Source organism: Protopterus annectens, chromosome 10.part0 (genome assembly GCF_019279795.1).
Source record: "Protopterus annectens isolate FY-2018-M chromosome 10.part0, PAN1.0, whole genome shotgun sequence".
NCBI lineage: Eukaryota > Metazoa > Chordata > Ceratodontiformes > Protopteridae > Protopterus > Protopterus annectens.
This window is the reverse complement of record NC_056744.1, coordinates 970,918,901-970,933,752: the sequence shown is the minus strand read 5'-3', so window position 1 is coordinate 970,933,752 and position 14,852 is coordinate 970,918,901. Positions and strand designations below refer to the sequence as shown.

Genomic DNA, 14,852 nt, shown 5'->3' with positions numbered 1-14,852 from the left:
GAAATGCAGTACTTGCAATTTGTTTTTCTGTAACAGCATTTCTGAACACCATTCGCAAGCTTAAAAGGTGTCATTTTTTTTTCACTTGAAGAAATGAGGGGGCCTGTATCTGGCTGTAAGAAACCGAATGGTACATAACAAATGTAGTAATCAACTTGCTACACTTGAAAAACTGAGCAGGTGGGGGACTATACTGGGGACAGGAGCCGGCTGCTAGATGAGCAAACTAGGGCTCAGGTTGAGCACCTGAATTCAGCTCACTATACACAGTTGTTCTGTTTGTTTTGTGTATTCCAACTAATAACAGCTTAGCAGAGAAAGTGCTTTCGATAACAGATAAAATGTGGCAATATCTTGGAAACAGAATGTTGGTTTCTTTGGTACAATCAGTACTACAAATTGAATTATAACCTCGCAAACCTCCAGTCTAGCTTTATGATTCAGTAAAAAATAGCAATGTACTTGTGGTTATAAAATCTAATGAAAAGCATTCTTATGAACACAGAAAACTGTTATATAGGACTTTATGGTTGGAATACCATGTCAACAGATTCAGGTCTAATTCTACATGGCTCGACAGAGTACAGCAGTAGAACACTGACTATAAACCAGAGGAGCAGAATTCGAACAGCAACTCAGATGCTCGAACATCCAGGGAAGGAAGAAGTTAGTAGCCACCTCTGGATTACCTACCTGGGTGGAGGGAATGGGTGGCCATGTGCATATTTCCCTCCATGCCTGCAGGTGACAACGTTGCAACCACAGCCAAGGATCTGGGCATGGCTTATGAAGCCTATGATGGGAAGACTCAAACAAGTGGAGGAGCTAAAGCATGCAGGGGAGGAAAGCATAACAGGGCCTTGAGGTGACATGGATATTCAAGTCAGTCAACAAGATGTGGAGTCAGGCCCTTAGTCAAGCTCCCTTCACTGCTCACATCACCAAATGAGAGCAAGCAAGAACTCCTTCATGACTGTTTGGATGATGACCTCCTCCACAGGTCCCTTGCTGCTACACTGGAGACTCCTCGGTGGCAGGACAACAAATGGGCTCAAAACAGATGGGGTTGAGCTGAGTCAGCAGATTAAGGAGGGGGAAAATGACCTATAAAAAATAAATAAATAAAATAAAACTCGTCTAATTATTCCTGTTTTGGGGGTGTGGTTTCAAAATGCATCAACTGCAGTTGTCTTGTTTTGCAGTTATTTTTCCAAAACAATAAAGACCATTTTTAACAACTGCGTCTTGTTCCTAAATCACAACTATAACTCCCTAAAGTATTGTAAGTATAGTTTTGCTCCTTTTGTACATTGTAGTACACTTGTTTTTTTAACATACTGAAATAATTCTGCAACTAATTTATACAATCTGCATTTTCTAAAGCTTTACTCCCCAAGCCTATGCTGAAAAGAAGTCGCTATTACTGCCCAGTTAAACTTTTCCAGTAAGCAAATGCAAGTAAAGGAAATAAATAATTGTATTAAATTAATGAATGAATCAATCAAATCATCTACTGACACAAAACTGTGACAATACATCAGCACTGGGCGCAGACAACTTGAGAAACCAGATTTGCTGGTAAGAGGAGCATTTTTTTTTAACAAATTTAAATACGTACTGTGTAGCAATCCAGTTTTCAAATGTACTTGTACGAGGGGCAGCCCTACACTTGACCCTATGCTTGCTCCAAATGTACCGCTAGAAAGTAAGGAATACCCATTCCTCTTTTTAGGATGATACCATGTATTATATGTGTTTTCTATTCACTGCTCACAGATCTCCTATGCACCATTATCTCCTAATCTACTCACCTTCTAGCATGCCACTGAGAAGTCCGACAGCAGCAGGCAGCAGCCAGGAAGAGGAAAGTCCACTGGTGTGTGGTACTACAAAGCTATGTGAGCAAACTCAGAGAAGCACTGAAAGGCAGGCAGCAGAAGCTACATGGTAGTAACACTGCTAGTAATGTCTGGTCATCAGTCACTGTCACATTCGGCCTGAGCATGAATACTGACCCTCTATCCCAAACAAAATAAAAAGACATCAAGAACAGTTTCTGTGCATTCATTTAGCAACAGCAGTCTGCAAAATAAGTGAGGAAAGAAAACTGACCTGACAGCATGCACTTCAATTCAGACCAGGGACATAACTGCTAAACAAAACGCTTTCAAATGGTTGTTATTCAGTGTGCGCTTGGAAGGGGGAGGAAGATTGTAGCAAAGAAATGTAACACACTTGTTCAATTTCATTGCAAAAAGATATTTAGGCCCAGCATACAGAGTTTTTAACCACTACATATAAATTTCATTATAAACAGTTTATGCAGCCTTTAGATGCTTTCAGTACTAAAAAGCTTGACAGTTGCGTCAAACAGAGCAGTTGCAAAGCATCTTCTACTAAAGCGGCAATTAAGAAATATCAACTCTTAAATACACTGAATTGTAGAGATAAGTTAGATGCAATAGACTTTATGTAGTTACCTCGTTCCTTTTCCCTCATGCATGTTTTCATCACACTAGCATGCATTAGACATTTGCTATGAAAGTGTGAACTTAAGCATACATGATGTGGGCATAATTAAATAGACACCTGTGCCTCCTATGATCAAAACAATTTGTGCAAATACAGAATATGAAAACTAGAAACTTACATAATACAGCCACTGGACATCACCATAGTCACAAGTTTACAGTACTCAACTCTCTGATGCTCCACTTGGGTGAGATGCAAATGTTGCTTTAACATCATTCCATGCGTTAAAATACTAGGTTAGTTCTATGCAAACTACCATGCTATCCTAATACGTTTGTGTGCCAAGTGTATAAAAACTGCCTCCTGAAAAATGCATGAGCTTTCTTAAAAGAATATTTCTTATTTATTTATTTTATTTAACATTTGTTGTCCGGGATAGTCCGACTAGATTCAACAGAGCCTGTTTTCAGCGGAGACCCGGGGAGAAATGCTCCAGATGCATGTTTTTGGAATGTGGGAGGAAACCGGAGTACCCGGAGGAAACCCACGTGAACACAGGGAGAACATGCAAACTCCACACAAAGGGCACCCAAGCCGAGAATCGAACCAGAGATCCTCTTGCTGTGAGGCGACAACGTTAACCGCTGCACCACTGCGCCGCCCTAAAAGCTGCGCCTTTCATTATAAAGTGACTATCACAGGCAGAATTGCAAACCTCAGTCTAGAAGTCTCACCTTTTAAGTAGATTGTGTGATATCAACCCAACACCCTCTCCCCCCACCCCACCCCAAACAAAAAAAGCTGTTTGGGTGCTGCTGTGCTAAACCTAATAAAGCCTTCAGTTATAACCTTGAGGAGTACACTTTGTTCTTTCAGTCTGCACCCTAGAAATTAAGTGTTTTAATTAAATTTTGCACCATATGCTGCCAACAACAGTGGTGTATAGTAAAGCACAGGAAAAAATATTGGTCTTTAATATGTAGTGCACAGATGAGAAATAAAGTATTCAATGTGCAATTGTTCATTCCCACCCATGTATGAATAATGTTGTGTGTGACTTGCTAATAAAGGCAGCTCATTTCCTGCTTGCATGTAACAAAAGATGGTATCACTCTCCAGCCTTGTCAGGTCTTTGTTGGATGTAGCAATAGTGACTTATGTGGTAAGCAACAAGGGGGCTGGGATGCTGAGCTGTTTCGCGATCCAGGTACAATTACAAAAAAAAAAAGGCAGCAAGCAGCCCGTAAACTGAACAGATGGAACTCTTCATGAGATGAACCCCTGCAAGCAATGCACCTTTTTTTAAGCTCTGGAAAATGCCCCACTCACTTATATATGTAGTCTCCACAGCAGTGTTGATTAACTATTTCTTGGAATCAACTTGAGGATGATGGTATGACAAATGTAATCTTGCTTAAATTAACAAGTGCTTGATTTTTTTTTTGTTTTTTTTCCCCTCGAGGAATAGATCAGTGATATTTTTCCATTAACATCTGAATTAATAAAAATATAAGACTGCCTGCTAGTACCATGCAAAGAATCCATTTTCATTAACATATTCCTTGAACACAGACCTTCTTACTGCCTGCATACTCCCTTTGCTAGCATTTATGTGCATGTCTGTGGGTGCTGGGGTACATTCTGAACACCAATTTTAACCAAGGTACATCGGAACGACTCTTAATACTACATCTTTGGTAAAATGATACATACATTAGCACTGAAAGGAATCTCTGTATCATTTAAATTATTGTGCTTTATAAAGACTCTGGGAGCAGTGGATAAGCCAAAGGACAGTGCAGAGAACTGAAAGTGCTGGGAACCTGCTCTGAACCTTAGGTAGCTCCCGCAGGACTGGCTGATAGGGATATGCAGGTAGGCATCCTTCAGATGTAGGGTCACTAGCCAGGCTTGTGGCAGCAGCATGGGTAGTGCTTTTTGTAGTGTTAACATTTTGAATTTTGGAACCAGAAGGAACAGATTCAGGGTGGAGAGGTCTAGGATAGGGCACCATGTTCCCTCCTTTCTGGGGATCAGGAACAGTCCTGAGTAAAATCCTTTCCCGGTCTGTTCCTTGGGCATGGGTTCTATAGCACCCTGGGCATAAAGCTTTTGTATATGAAGAAAAGCTTCTGCTGTCTAGTCTGCAGGGTCATCCGGGCAACCTGACCTTTTTCTTTGAAATAGAATCTGTACCCTCTGGTAATAATTTTCAGGACTCCTAGATCCGAGGTGATGGCCTGCCAATTTTCTAGGAAGAGGGAGAGTCTTCCTCCTAGTTTGTCTGAGGACCTGGGGGATTGGGGGAGGGGGGTAGGGAGTCATTGTGAGTCCCTGGAGAAGGTAGTGGGTTTAGAACTCCCCTGCCCAGTTCTTTTTGGCTGCATGTCTGTGGCGTAGGGGTTCTGTCCCTGCTTCCCTTTCTCTGCACTGGTTTTGCTTGAGAGGGGAAAGGACCATTGCTTAGTAGGGAAGTTTCTGCTGAAGCTGGGTGGTTGCACCTGTAAAAAATTCTTGACAGTTTGCATGGATTTGGCTTTGTTCTCCATTTTCTTGATGACCTCCTCGGCCTTGGGGCCAAACAACTGCTCCTTATCTAGAGAGGCATCTAAAAAGTTTGGATTTTACCTGGTCAGGCAAAGGTTGCTCCCTTAACCAGGCGTGCCTTCTGATAACTGATCCTGTAGCTGCAGCCATGGTAGAGGCTTCTAAGACATCAAAACCACAATGCAAGGAATGCTTTGCTACCCGAGAGCTAGACTGTATGAGGTTGGCTAATTCTCTGGTAGTGCTACTGTCAGACATGGCAGATATTTTCTGTTTAATCAGTTCCAGCACATTCTGCTGAAATGTTATCATGTGGAATTGGCAGTTTAATGCCCTGACAGCTAAAGTAGCTGAGGTGTAAACCTTTTAACCCATCCTCTCTAATGCTCTGCTTTCCTTGTCAGCTGGGATGAGGTTTTTAGAAGAGCTAGACCTAGCTCCCTCTGGGCCTTGAGTAATTACTTCAGGGTCTGCAGTAGCGTTTTTAAAAAGGAATTTGTGTGAGTTTTGCACCCTGTAGTATCTGTCCGGCTTCCTGTGTGCTGGAGAGAGAAAATATGCAGAGAGGGCAGACTCTAGGAAAACATCCTCTACAACATCGAGGACAGGAGGAATAGCCAGAGGCTTTTGCTGAGGCAAATCAAGAAATTCCCTTAGTCTCTCTTTAGACTGGGGGAAGTCCTGGGCCTCCCACTGAAAATGTTCTTTGAGGGTATTTACGGTTCCCCAAAGGAAAGGTCCTCAGGTGGGGAGGCAGACAGGCTTGGGTCATCAGCATCAGAGTCCTGCTAAGGGCTGGTCTTCCATGTCGGAATCCTCTATAAAAGAATAGCCCGATTCCTGGTCAGTGAGGAACACTGGGGAGGTGTCTCTTTTTCTTTTGGCTGGTGTAGGAGGGTGGGGTTGGTTACACCTGATCAGAGTAATGAGGCCTTCTGCCATCCTGAGCAGTTGCTGTGACTGAGGGGAAGGTTGTCTAGTAGTAGGTCAGAGGCTAGGGCCCTGGGAAGGGACCTTTTTGGTGCTAACTGGTTCAGAAGCCTTATACTGAGTCAATTTGACTGCTGGCACTGTCATCTGTCCAATTCAGACTTCGGACTTCGGTGAGATCTCAGCGGAAGCCAGTGCCTGCAAAGCGGCTCCAGACCCAAGTGCATGAGGAGAAAGACACATCCCGGCTGGAAAAGGCTGATCTGGTGGCTTACTGGACTCCGAATGGGTCTTAGTAGAGGCTTGCAATGGTTCGTCGGCTGTTGTTAGGGGCTGCAAAGGTGCCTCATGGAGTTCAGCTGTAGCCTTGCTTTGAGTAAAAGTTGACTGTAGTCCAGAGTTGTGAGAGGGCCTAACTTTTAGAGGCATATCCTTATCCTTGCCCTTTTTCTTCCTAGGTAAGTCACAAACTGCCTGAGACACAGACACCATTTCACGTTGCTGGAAAGACTGACTAAAATGCCTCATTACAATATCAGCTCTTCTTCTAATAGTTAAGAGCATTAAAGACAGCACAGAACCAACATTCTGGAATGTCATGGTCTGGGCCTAAACAAGTGACGCAGAGAGAATGGAAGTCTCGGTGTGGGATATGCTTGCCACAACTGAGACAGTTATTAACTTTTTTTTCTGACATCACTTTAAGGCAAGAAAAGATCCCCCAACAGGGTACTTAGCTTTAGACGGTTGCCCTCACTTTGGCAACAGCCGACTGACACACTCGCAAAACTGCTTCTGGCTCCACAGCAATAAAGACTGATGTAATGGTGTCGGCTGTCTCCCTTTATAGCCCTGACGACCTGACGTCAGCCACACACACACAACAGCCGATGCAACAGGGAAACCTTTACTCTGGTATTCTGGCCGGCCGAGGGATACCCAGCAGGGATAAACCCACAAGTGACGACTGCAACAGTGAAACACGAACATCAACTGGGTCATAGTTAGGACAACAGCACACTACATTCATGGATCCAGACAGCTTGACTCATTTCTCCTATACAGTACAAGAGTGTAAAACTTTTAATTGTCTTTATTTAATGACATTATTAAAGCTACTACAGTGTTTACAAATTTCTACCAAGAATTCTACATATAAATTACAAGCACTTACACAAACGACATCCAAAGATGTCCATCCTCCAACATGAACACACACAACACTTCTGGACTTTACAAAACTTCAGCTACAGCTACAAGTGTCTGATGTACCACTTGCAAAGTGAAAATACAGATGACACGTTTGTTTCAATGAAAGGGTGATCAGATGGGGTCAGAAGCCAATTTTAACTGGAGACCCAAGGAGAAAGACCTATACTTAGCAGCACATCATAGGACATAACATGCAGTAATGAGTAATAAAGAAAACAACACCGTCAAATAATGAGAGCAGGTAGTACATTAATGAAACAGTAAAACTGTACAACAAAGTTTTGGGTGCATGTTAAAGCAAGCAAGAACACAGACCAAAATGCACACTAGGTTAAAGCTTTACATGAATGTTGTGCAAGCAAGAGGGATTTTGGTAAGACAGAGGATGTTCTAAGAGTTGTCTATAAAAGCCATCCTTATTTACACAGACACTTATTTTTCATGACCAAATACAGATGAAACCACTTCATATACATAAATATAGGTAGTCAGCAGGGAGTGAATTCCAGGTTTGCATACTCAGGTTTCTAAACAGACCATCCACAAACGTTGTGCAAGAATTATCACCACAAACACCAGGTTTCCAAAGTTAAAATAATTCTTTATAACGAATCCCTTTTCCAGTCAGTCTCTGCATCCCATTAGAAATGCAGTGTTCACTTCCATTACCCTGGACTATAAGCCACAAACAGCAACTGTGTCTCTCCAACACACTGAAATTCCAATAGGTGGTAATCTCACTCTTGACAATGACAATTTCTTTATCATTGCTGCATTTGTTCCTTCCATCGTATAAAGCACTGTATTCAACCTTCTTAATCTCCACCATTGTAAACGAACTGTGCTCCAGGATATACAATGTTTTGACACATAAAACTGATCCCAGCATTCAAGTCTTTTTTTTTTTTTCACAAATATATGCAAGTCTGATCAAAGTATGGCAGGCTGTGTCTGCAAATGATCTGTTGTAATTAGAGTACCACCCTGGTAAACTAACTAAATAAATAAATAACTAGACATACTTCTCATAAAAGACACCACTTCTTCAGTTTCCATTACTAACTTGAATGCAAACATTCAATGTAGGAGAAGCACCATTCACATTTCTATATATTACACTTTATCCCTGACTTACTAGCTTACATTTACTGAACTCTCAAACAAATTGCATCTTTGGGTAACCGTGTGCATGTAATACATACTGCAAGTATCCATTTGTACATGTTATTTAAAGTCCTGGGGTGTCAAACAGATACCACTTAGCAAACTCAACTATAAAATGTATTCTAAAATGACTATCTTCTATTCCTCTCGTACAAAGTTTGCTTTATAGTAACAGTGGTCTGCTTGTGCTCATTATTTACCCCTACCTATTCAGCATCTAACTTCGGACTTGGCTTGTCACTTTACCTGCCCCATAACCACCATTACCCTTTTCCCACCTCTACACTCCCCCCTGAAGTGACCAGGTTAACCACAGCCCACATACACCTGCAAGGAGTGGTGGAAAACAGAGCCATCTCTTGCAGTTAGTGGGGATAGAGGAAGTTTTCACCTCTATCCTGTCTTAGCAGAGAATGCTGCCACGATGTCATGGGATTCCAGTGCACCAGTCCACATGTTGAGGTAATCTTCATTTTTGCTTTATTTGTATTCTACAACCATCCCTCAGTATTACACAATGGTACTCATAAGCTCTTAGCTATAATATGTAGACCCAGACAGATAGTGACATATTTACAGCATACAGCTGGCTGCTCAGTTTTTACCACCCCAATCAACTACTTTTGCACTCATTTTGTTTTAATGAACCTTAGTCAATACCAAGAAGACAGAGACAAAACTTCTACATTATTGAAACTAACAAGGAATTAACTGTATGCTTTTTATAAATCAATTACTATAAAACTACACATTACCTACCAGTGCATGATTTACCTTATTGTACATGTTAATATTATATGTGTATACTTTTTCTTGTCATAAATTAGAAATATGCTTAAAGTCATCATTTTACGGTTGCCACTTGCAGTTTAAATTAGTAGTGCTTGTCACAAATTTGCATATCTTGCTGCTGTAATAGAAGACAAGAAAGGGGCAGATTCAAACAGCAACAGTATACACCAGATAATTACACAGTAGGAAACCTTATTAATTAAAAATATAATGTTTTCAGGGATTAGGAATGTAGCACCACATTTATGATTGCTGACTTATTTCCTTACAAAAGTTACGCATCACTGATGAACACGTGAAAAAGGGTATGACGGAGAATTAGCGCTAATGTGTCAAAATTTCAAGCACATAGTTCTAACTGGTTAATTTTAACAGACAGCTTATAGACTTGCACTTAAGGCAAATTACATTAATGTCCCAAAATTAAAGATGATAAACATGCTGTCACAGGAAAGTACAGTTGTGTACACTTACCACAAATGTAGATGTTTGAGTGTATTCACTGTTGCAGTCATTACACTTGGGTTATCCTGCTGGCAGGCTCCCCTCAGTCGGCCTGAATTCCAAAGTCTAGGTCCGGCGTCGGTTGCTGTCGCCTCTTCCCTGACGTCAGTGTGCCAGGGGTATAAAAGATGCAGCCGACACCATTTTCCTCAGTTTTTCTTGCCCCAGATGTCAGGTGCCCCCAAAAGGGTAGGCCAAAAATATGCCAATAAAACATGCATGCACCAAAATATATAGTACCTTTATCTAACAAGCAAATACACCAAATAGGTTGTACAGATTAGAGAAGTGCAGATAAGTTGCAGCAAAGATATGGGGGATGGGTGGGAGGGTAACCTGGACTGCAACAGTGAATACACTCGAACATCTACATTTATGGTAAGTGTACACATGTTCTTCTTGTTTCACTGTTGCAGTCATTACACTTGGGTTGAATACCAAAGCTATGGTTGGGAGGCTGGAGCTAAATAGCATTAGGCGCGGCTATGAGGCCCTGCAGAACTGCAGTGGCAAAGCCTGCCCTGGATTTAGAGTAGAGTGGTAAATGATAGTGCTTTGTAAAGGTGTGCACTGAACTCCAGGTAGCAGCCTCTAAAATGTCTTTGGTTGGTACTCCCCTGAGGAAGACTGCTGAAGTGGCTGCTGCTCTGGTAGAATGTGGCCTAATGCCCTTGGGCACTGGCTTGTCATGTTGTGAATAGCAGAAATTAATGCAATGGTCTATCCACTTTGAAATAGTCTGCTTTGTGATAGCCTTTCCTTGGGATCCTGCAGTATATGCCACTAGTAGTTGCTCTGTCTTTCTGAAAACTTTGGTTCTGTCCAAGTAGAAGCGTAGCTGTCTGTGTATGTCCAAAGAATGCAGAATTCTCTCCCCCTTATTCTGTGGGTTTGGACAAAAAGTAGGCAGATGAATAGTTTGGTTAAGGGCCACACTGGACACTACCGTAGGCATAAATGTCGGGTTTGTCCTCAGAGAAACCCTGTCTGGATAAAAAATGATAAAAGGTTCCACAGCCATGAGTGCCTGTAGTAGCTCTGAGACTCAGATTGCTAGGAGCAGAGCTGTTTTCCAAGATAAAAAACTTTATATCAGCTGTAGGGCTGGCTCAAAAGGAGGCAGGGTGAGTTTTTCCAAAACATAATTGAGGTCCCATGCTGGTACTGGTGATCCACTTGGAGGCCTTAAGTTTTTGGCTCCTCTGAGGTACTGCCTAACAAGGGATGAGAAAAGATTGGTGGCTCTGTATTGTAATGAACCGAAATGGCAGAGGCATGAATTTTAATTGATGAAAAGGATAGCCCTTTGTCCAGCATCTTAGTTAAGTATTGCAAAATCTGAGGAATATTTGATACAGCTGTGTCAATTCCTTGTGCCTGGTTCCAAGCACAGAATCTCTTCCATTTGCCAGCGTATGATTTTCTGGTACTAGGCCTTCTGGCCTCCAAAATGACATCCATTACAGCTTTAGTGAGAGGTGCATTTTGTATCACTACATTTTCCGCCATGCTGCCAGATTTAAGATCTTTAATTGGCTGTGCAGGATCTGATTGTTTTGTTGGGATAGTAGATGAGGTATTTGAGGCAAGGTCCATGCCGGGCATTGAGACAAGTTCCTTAGGATTGGATACCAGTGCTGACAGGGCCAGTCTGGGGCAATCAGTATCATCTTTGGCTTCTCTTGTCTGACCTTTTGGAGTACTTTGGGGAGGAGAGGCAGTGGAGGAAAGGCATATACTGCTAAGCTTTTCCAGCTGAAAGATAGGGTGTCCACTTTCCATGCTTGTCTGTGATAAGTTTCCTTGTGCAGAATCTTTTTAGTTGGTAGTTCTGAGGAGAGGCAAATAGATCTATATCCGGGCATCCCCATTTCTTTGTTATCATGCTGAAGACTTGTGGATCCAGTTTCCACTCGTGGGGATCCATGAGGTTTCTGCTTAGTTCGTCTGCCAGAGTACTTATCTTTCCTGGCAGGAATTGCGCCAGCAGATGTACTTGGTAAGTCAATGCTGTGTCCCACAAAGTCATGGCTAGTCTGCAAAGGGGGTAAGAATGAGTGCCTCCCTGCTTGTTTATATACCACATGACCATGGTGCTGTCTGTTTTTATCAGTAGTTGTCCCGGATGAAGTAGGTCCTTGAAGGCTGTCAGGGCATTCTGAACAGCTAGCATCTCTTTTTGGTTGATATGTAGATGCATTTGGTTTGCGGACCATGTGCCTTGAATACATCTTCCTGCCATGTGGGCCCCCCAGGCATAATCTGATGCATCCGATGTTAATGTCTGCCTGGCTGGGGGTAAAGTGAATGGCTGTCCCTTGTTCTGGTGACAAGGCTTCGCCCACCAACGAAACTCCTGTTGCAGGCAGGGAATGAGGGTAATCATTGTTTCCAGGCTGTGGTAATGTTGAGTCCAAACACTTTTTGATTTCTTTTTGTTGACTGTGTACCCTAGGCCTGTTAGAAATCTCTTCACAAACGCCAGATGCTGTAGTAGAATGTCCTTGTTCTCTGCTTGAATGAGGCAGTCGTCCAAGTAAGGATACATTTGTATTCCTCTTTGCCTGCAGAATGCAATTACTGGTGCCAGGCACTTTGTGAAGACCCTGGGCGCAGTAGATAAGCCAAAGGGCAGTGCAGAGAATTGGTAATGCAGTGAGCCAGCTTTGAATCTGAGGTATCTTCTGCATGTTTGTCTGATTGGGACAAGCAGGTATGCCTTTTTCAGGTCTAAAGTCACAAGCCAAGCCTTCTTGCCCAGCATGGGCAGCAGTTGCTGTAGAGTCAACATTTTGAATTTTGGTATATCCAGAAATGTATTTAGAATAGATAGGTCCAGTATTGGTCTCCAGGTCTTGTCCTTTCTTGGCACCAAGAACAGTCTTGAATAAAATCCTTGTCCCTGCTCTTGCTCTGGTACTAACTGAATGGCCCTCATGTCCATGAGGGATGAGATTTGCTTTTGTGCCTCTGCCCATTGATGTTTTGGCAGGTCTGGCCAACCATTTGTCCTTGGCAGGGTATGGAAGTGAAACTTGCAGCCCTGTGACACTATGTCTAGGACCCATTTGTCCTGGGTTATTATGTGCCAGTTTTGAGAAAAAAGTGCTAGTTTTCCCCCTAAAGGTGCTGCCAGAAGATAAGTGCTTGGTGCAGGCAGGGGGGAAGTCATTGGGACTGTTTCTTGTATGACTGTGATTTGTCTTCTCCACTTTTGGAGGTAGAAGCACCCCATTGTTTAGACCTGTATGAGCCTTGGGGCTGGGATCTGCCTCTTGGGCATCTATATCTGCCCCTTTGTGATCTGACACTGGAAAGGACCAATTCTTTGCAGGCCAGTGTCTGCTAAATCTTGGAGGCTGAACCTGCAAGAAATCCTTAACTGTTTGCATAGATTTAGCTTTGTCCTCCATTTTCTTTAACACCTCTTCTGCTTTAACACCAAACAAAGTATCATGCTGTAATGGGGCATCTAATAATTTTGCTTTGACATGATCAGGCAGACTTTGTTCCTTTAACCAAGCATGCCTCCTGATGACAGAACCCTTAACAGCGGCTCTGCAGGAGGCCTCCAAAGAATCAAAACCACACTGCAAAGTATGCTTTCCAACTTGTTCAGCTGCATGCAATAAATCTTGCATTTCTTTGTTTTATGCACATTCAGAATTAGTCAACATTTTCTGTTTAAGCAGTGACATAATATATTGCTGATATTTGAGCATATGAAACTGACAGTTTAAAGCCCTTATAGCCAAGGTAGAGGAAGTGTAAATCTTTTTTCCCCATCTGTCCAATGCCCTAGAATCCCTGTCAGAGGGGGTACATTTTTTTGCAGCAGAAGCCTTGACCCCTTTGGGACCCTGAGAGATAGTTTCTGGGTCAGCAGCAGGGTTTTTGAAAGGGAATTTATGAGAGTCAGGAACCCTGTAGTACCTGTCCGGCTTAACAGGAGCTGGAGGTAAGGAGTCAGGGGTCAGACTGGACTCTGAAAATACATCATCAACAATGTCTAACACAGGTGGAATAGCTAGGGGCCTGTGTTGTGGTAGTAAAAGGAAGTCTCTGAGCCTTTTCTTAGATTCTGAAAAATCTTGGCTCTCCCAGTGGAAATGCTCCCTTATGGTAAGCAAGGTTTCCCCAAAAGAGTAATCCTCAGGAGGAGAGGCTGAAGGGATAGATTCTTCAGCATCAGAATCCTCATAGGGAGGAAGAGAGTATTCCTGATCAGAAGAGGAATCAGATGAAATGGAAACCTGATCAGAAGATTCATATTCTATCTCTTGCCTAGGCCTTTTATCAGGTGGGGGATGGGAACCCCTGATCAAAGTAATCAAGTCTTCGGCCATTTTGAGCATCTGTTTTTTGGGCATGCAGGCCTGTCCAAGAGGCTGTTGTACTTGTTTCTTTGTCTTTGCCTTTGAAGCTGAAGTCGTTTTAATGTATAATTGAGTTGGTCTGAAAATACCCTCAGAAGCCGATGCCTGCTCAGTGGCTCCAGACCCATCTGAGGGAATAGTGTCCGAAGGTCCAATACCTTGAGCCTCCAGTGGCCTAGGCAACTCCATGTGGGAGTCAGTAGTGGCCTGCGTGTCTAAAGTATCGGGCGTCAGGGGCTGCAAAGGCGCCTCACTGAGAACGGCGACTGGCTTAGAAGAAGTCTCGTCATCTGTTTTGGACCTCGGATGCCTGTCCTTTTCTTTTTCTTGGCGTTTCTTGTGAATTCCAGTAGTCAGATGGCTATCTGACGACATCATATAATTAAAGCTTCTGCCAAAATAGTGTAATGCAAAATCGTACCGCTGCTTAATAGTGCGTTGGTTAAATCTAGCACAAAACCGACAACTAGCAACATTGTGGTCAGGGCCTAGGCAAGGAATACAGTAAGAATGAAAGTCCTTATGAGGTATTTGCTTCCCACAAGAAATACAATTATTAACTTTTTCTGACATCGGTCTGGAGCAAGAAAAAAGTTTCCCCAATGGGGTACTTAGCTTTTAATGAAGACTTCGGATCTGAAATTTGAACACGTAAATCTCAGGAGTTGGCCGACCAGCACTTGCGAACTGCTTATGCTTCGGGCACCGCGCAGAAAAAAAGACTGAGGAAAATGGCGTCGGCTGCATCTTTTATACCCCTGGCACACTGACGTCAGGGAAGAGGTGACAGCAACCGACGCCAGAAACAGACTTTGGAATTCAGACCGACTGAGGGTAGCCTGCCAGCAGGATAAC

The 14,852-nt window shown here is 42.8% G+C and overlaps 1 protein-coding gene across 1 annotated transcript in view; it reads right to left on the bottom strand.

Annotated features, from left to right (window-relative positions):
- The window catches only part of XPR1 (xenotropic and polytropic retrovirus receptor 1), a 2,667,923-nt gene that overhangs the window by 2,166,040 nt on the left and 487,031 nt on the right, over nt 1-14,852 (bottom strand). The gene's annotated exons all lie outside the window — the stretch shown is intronic.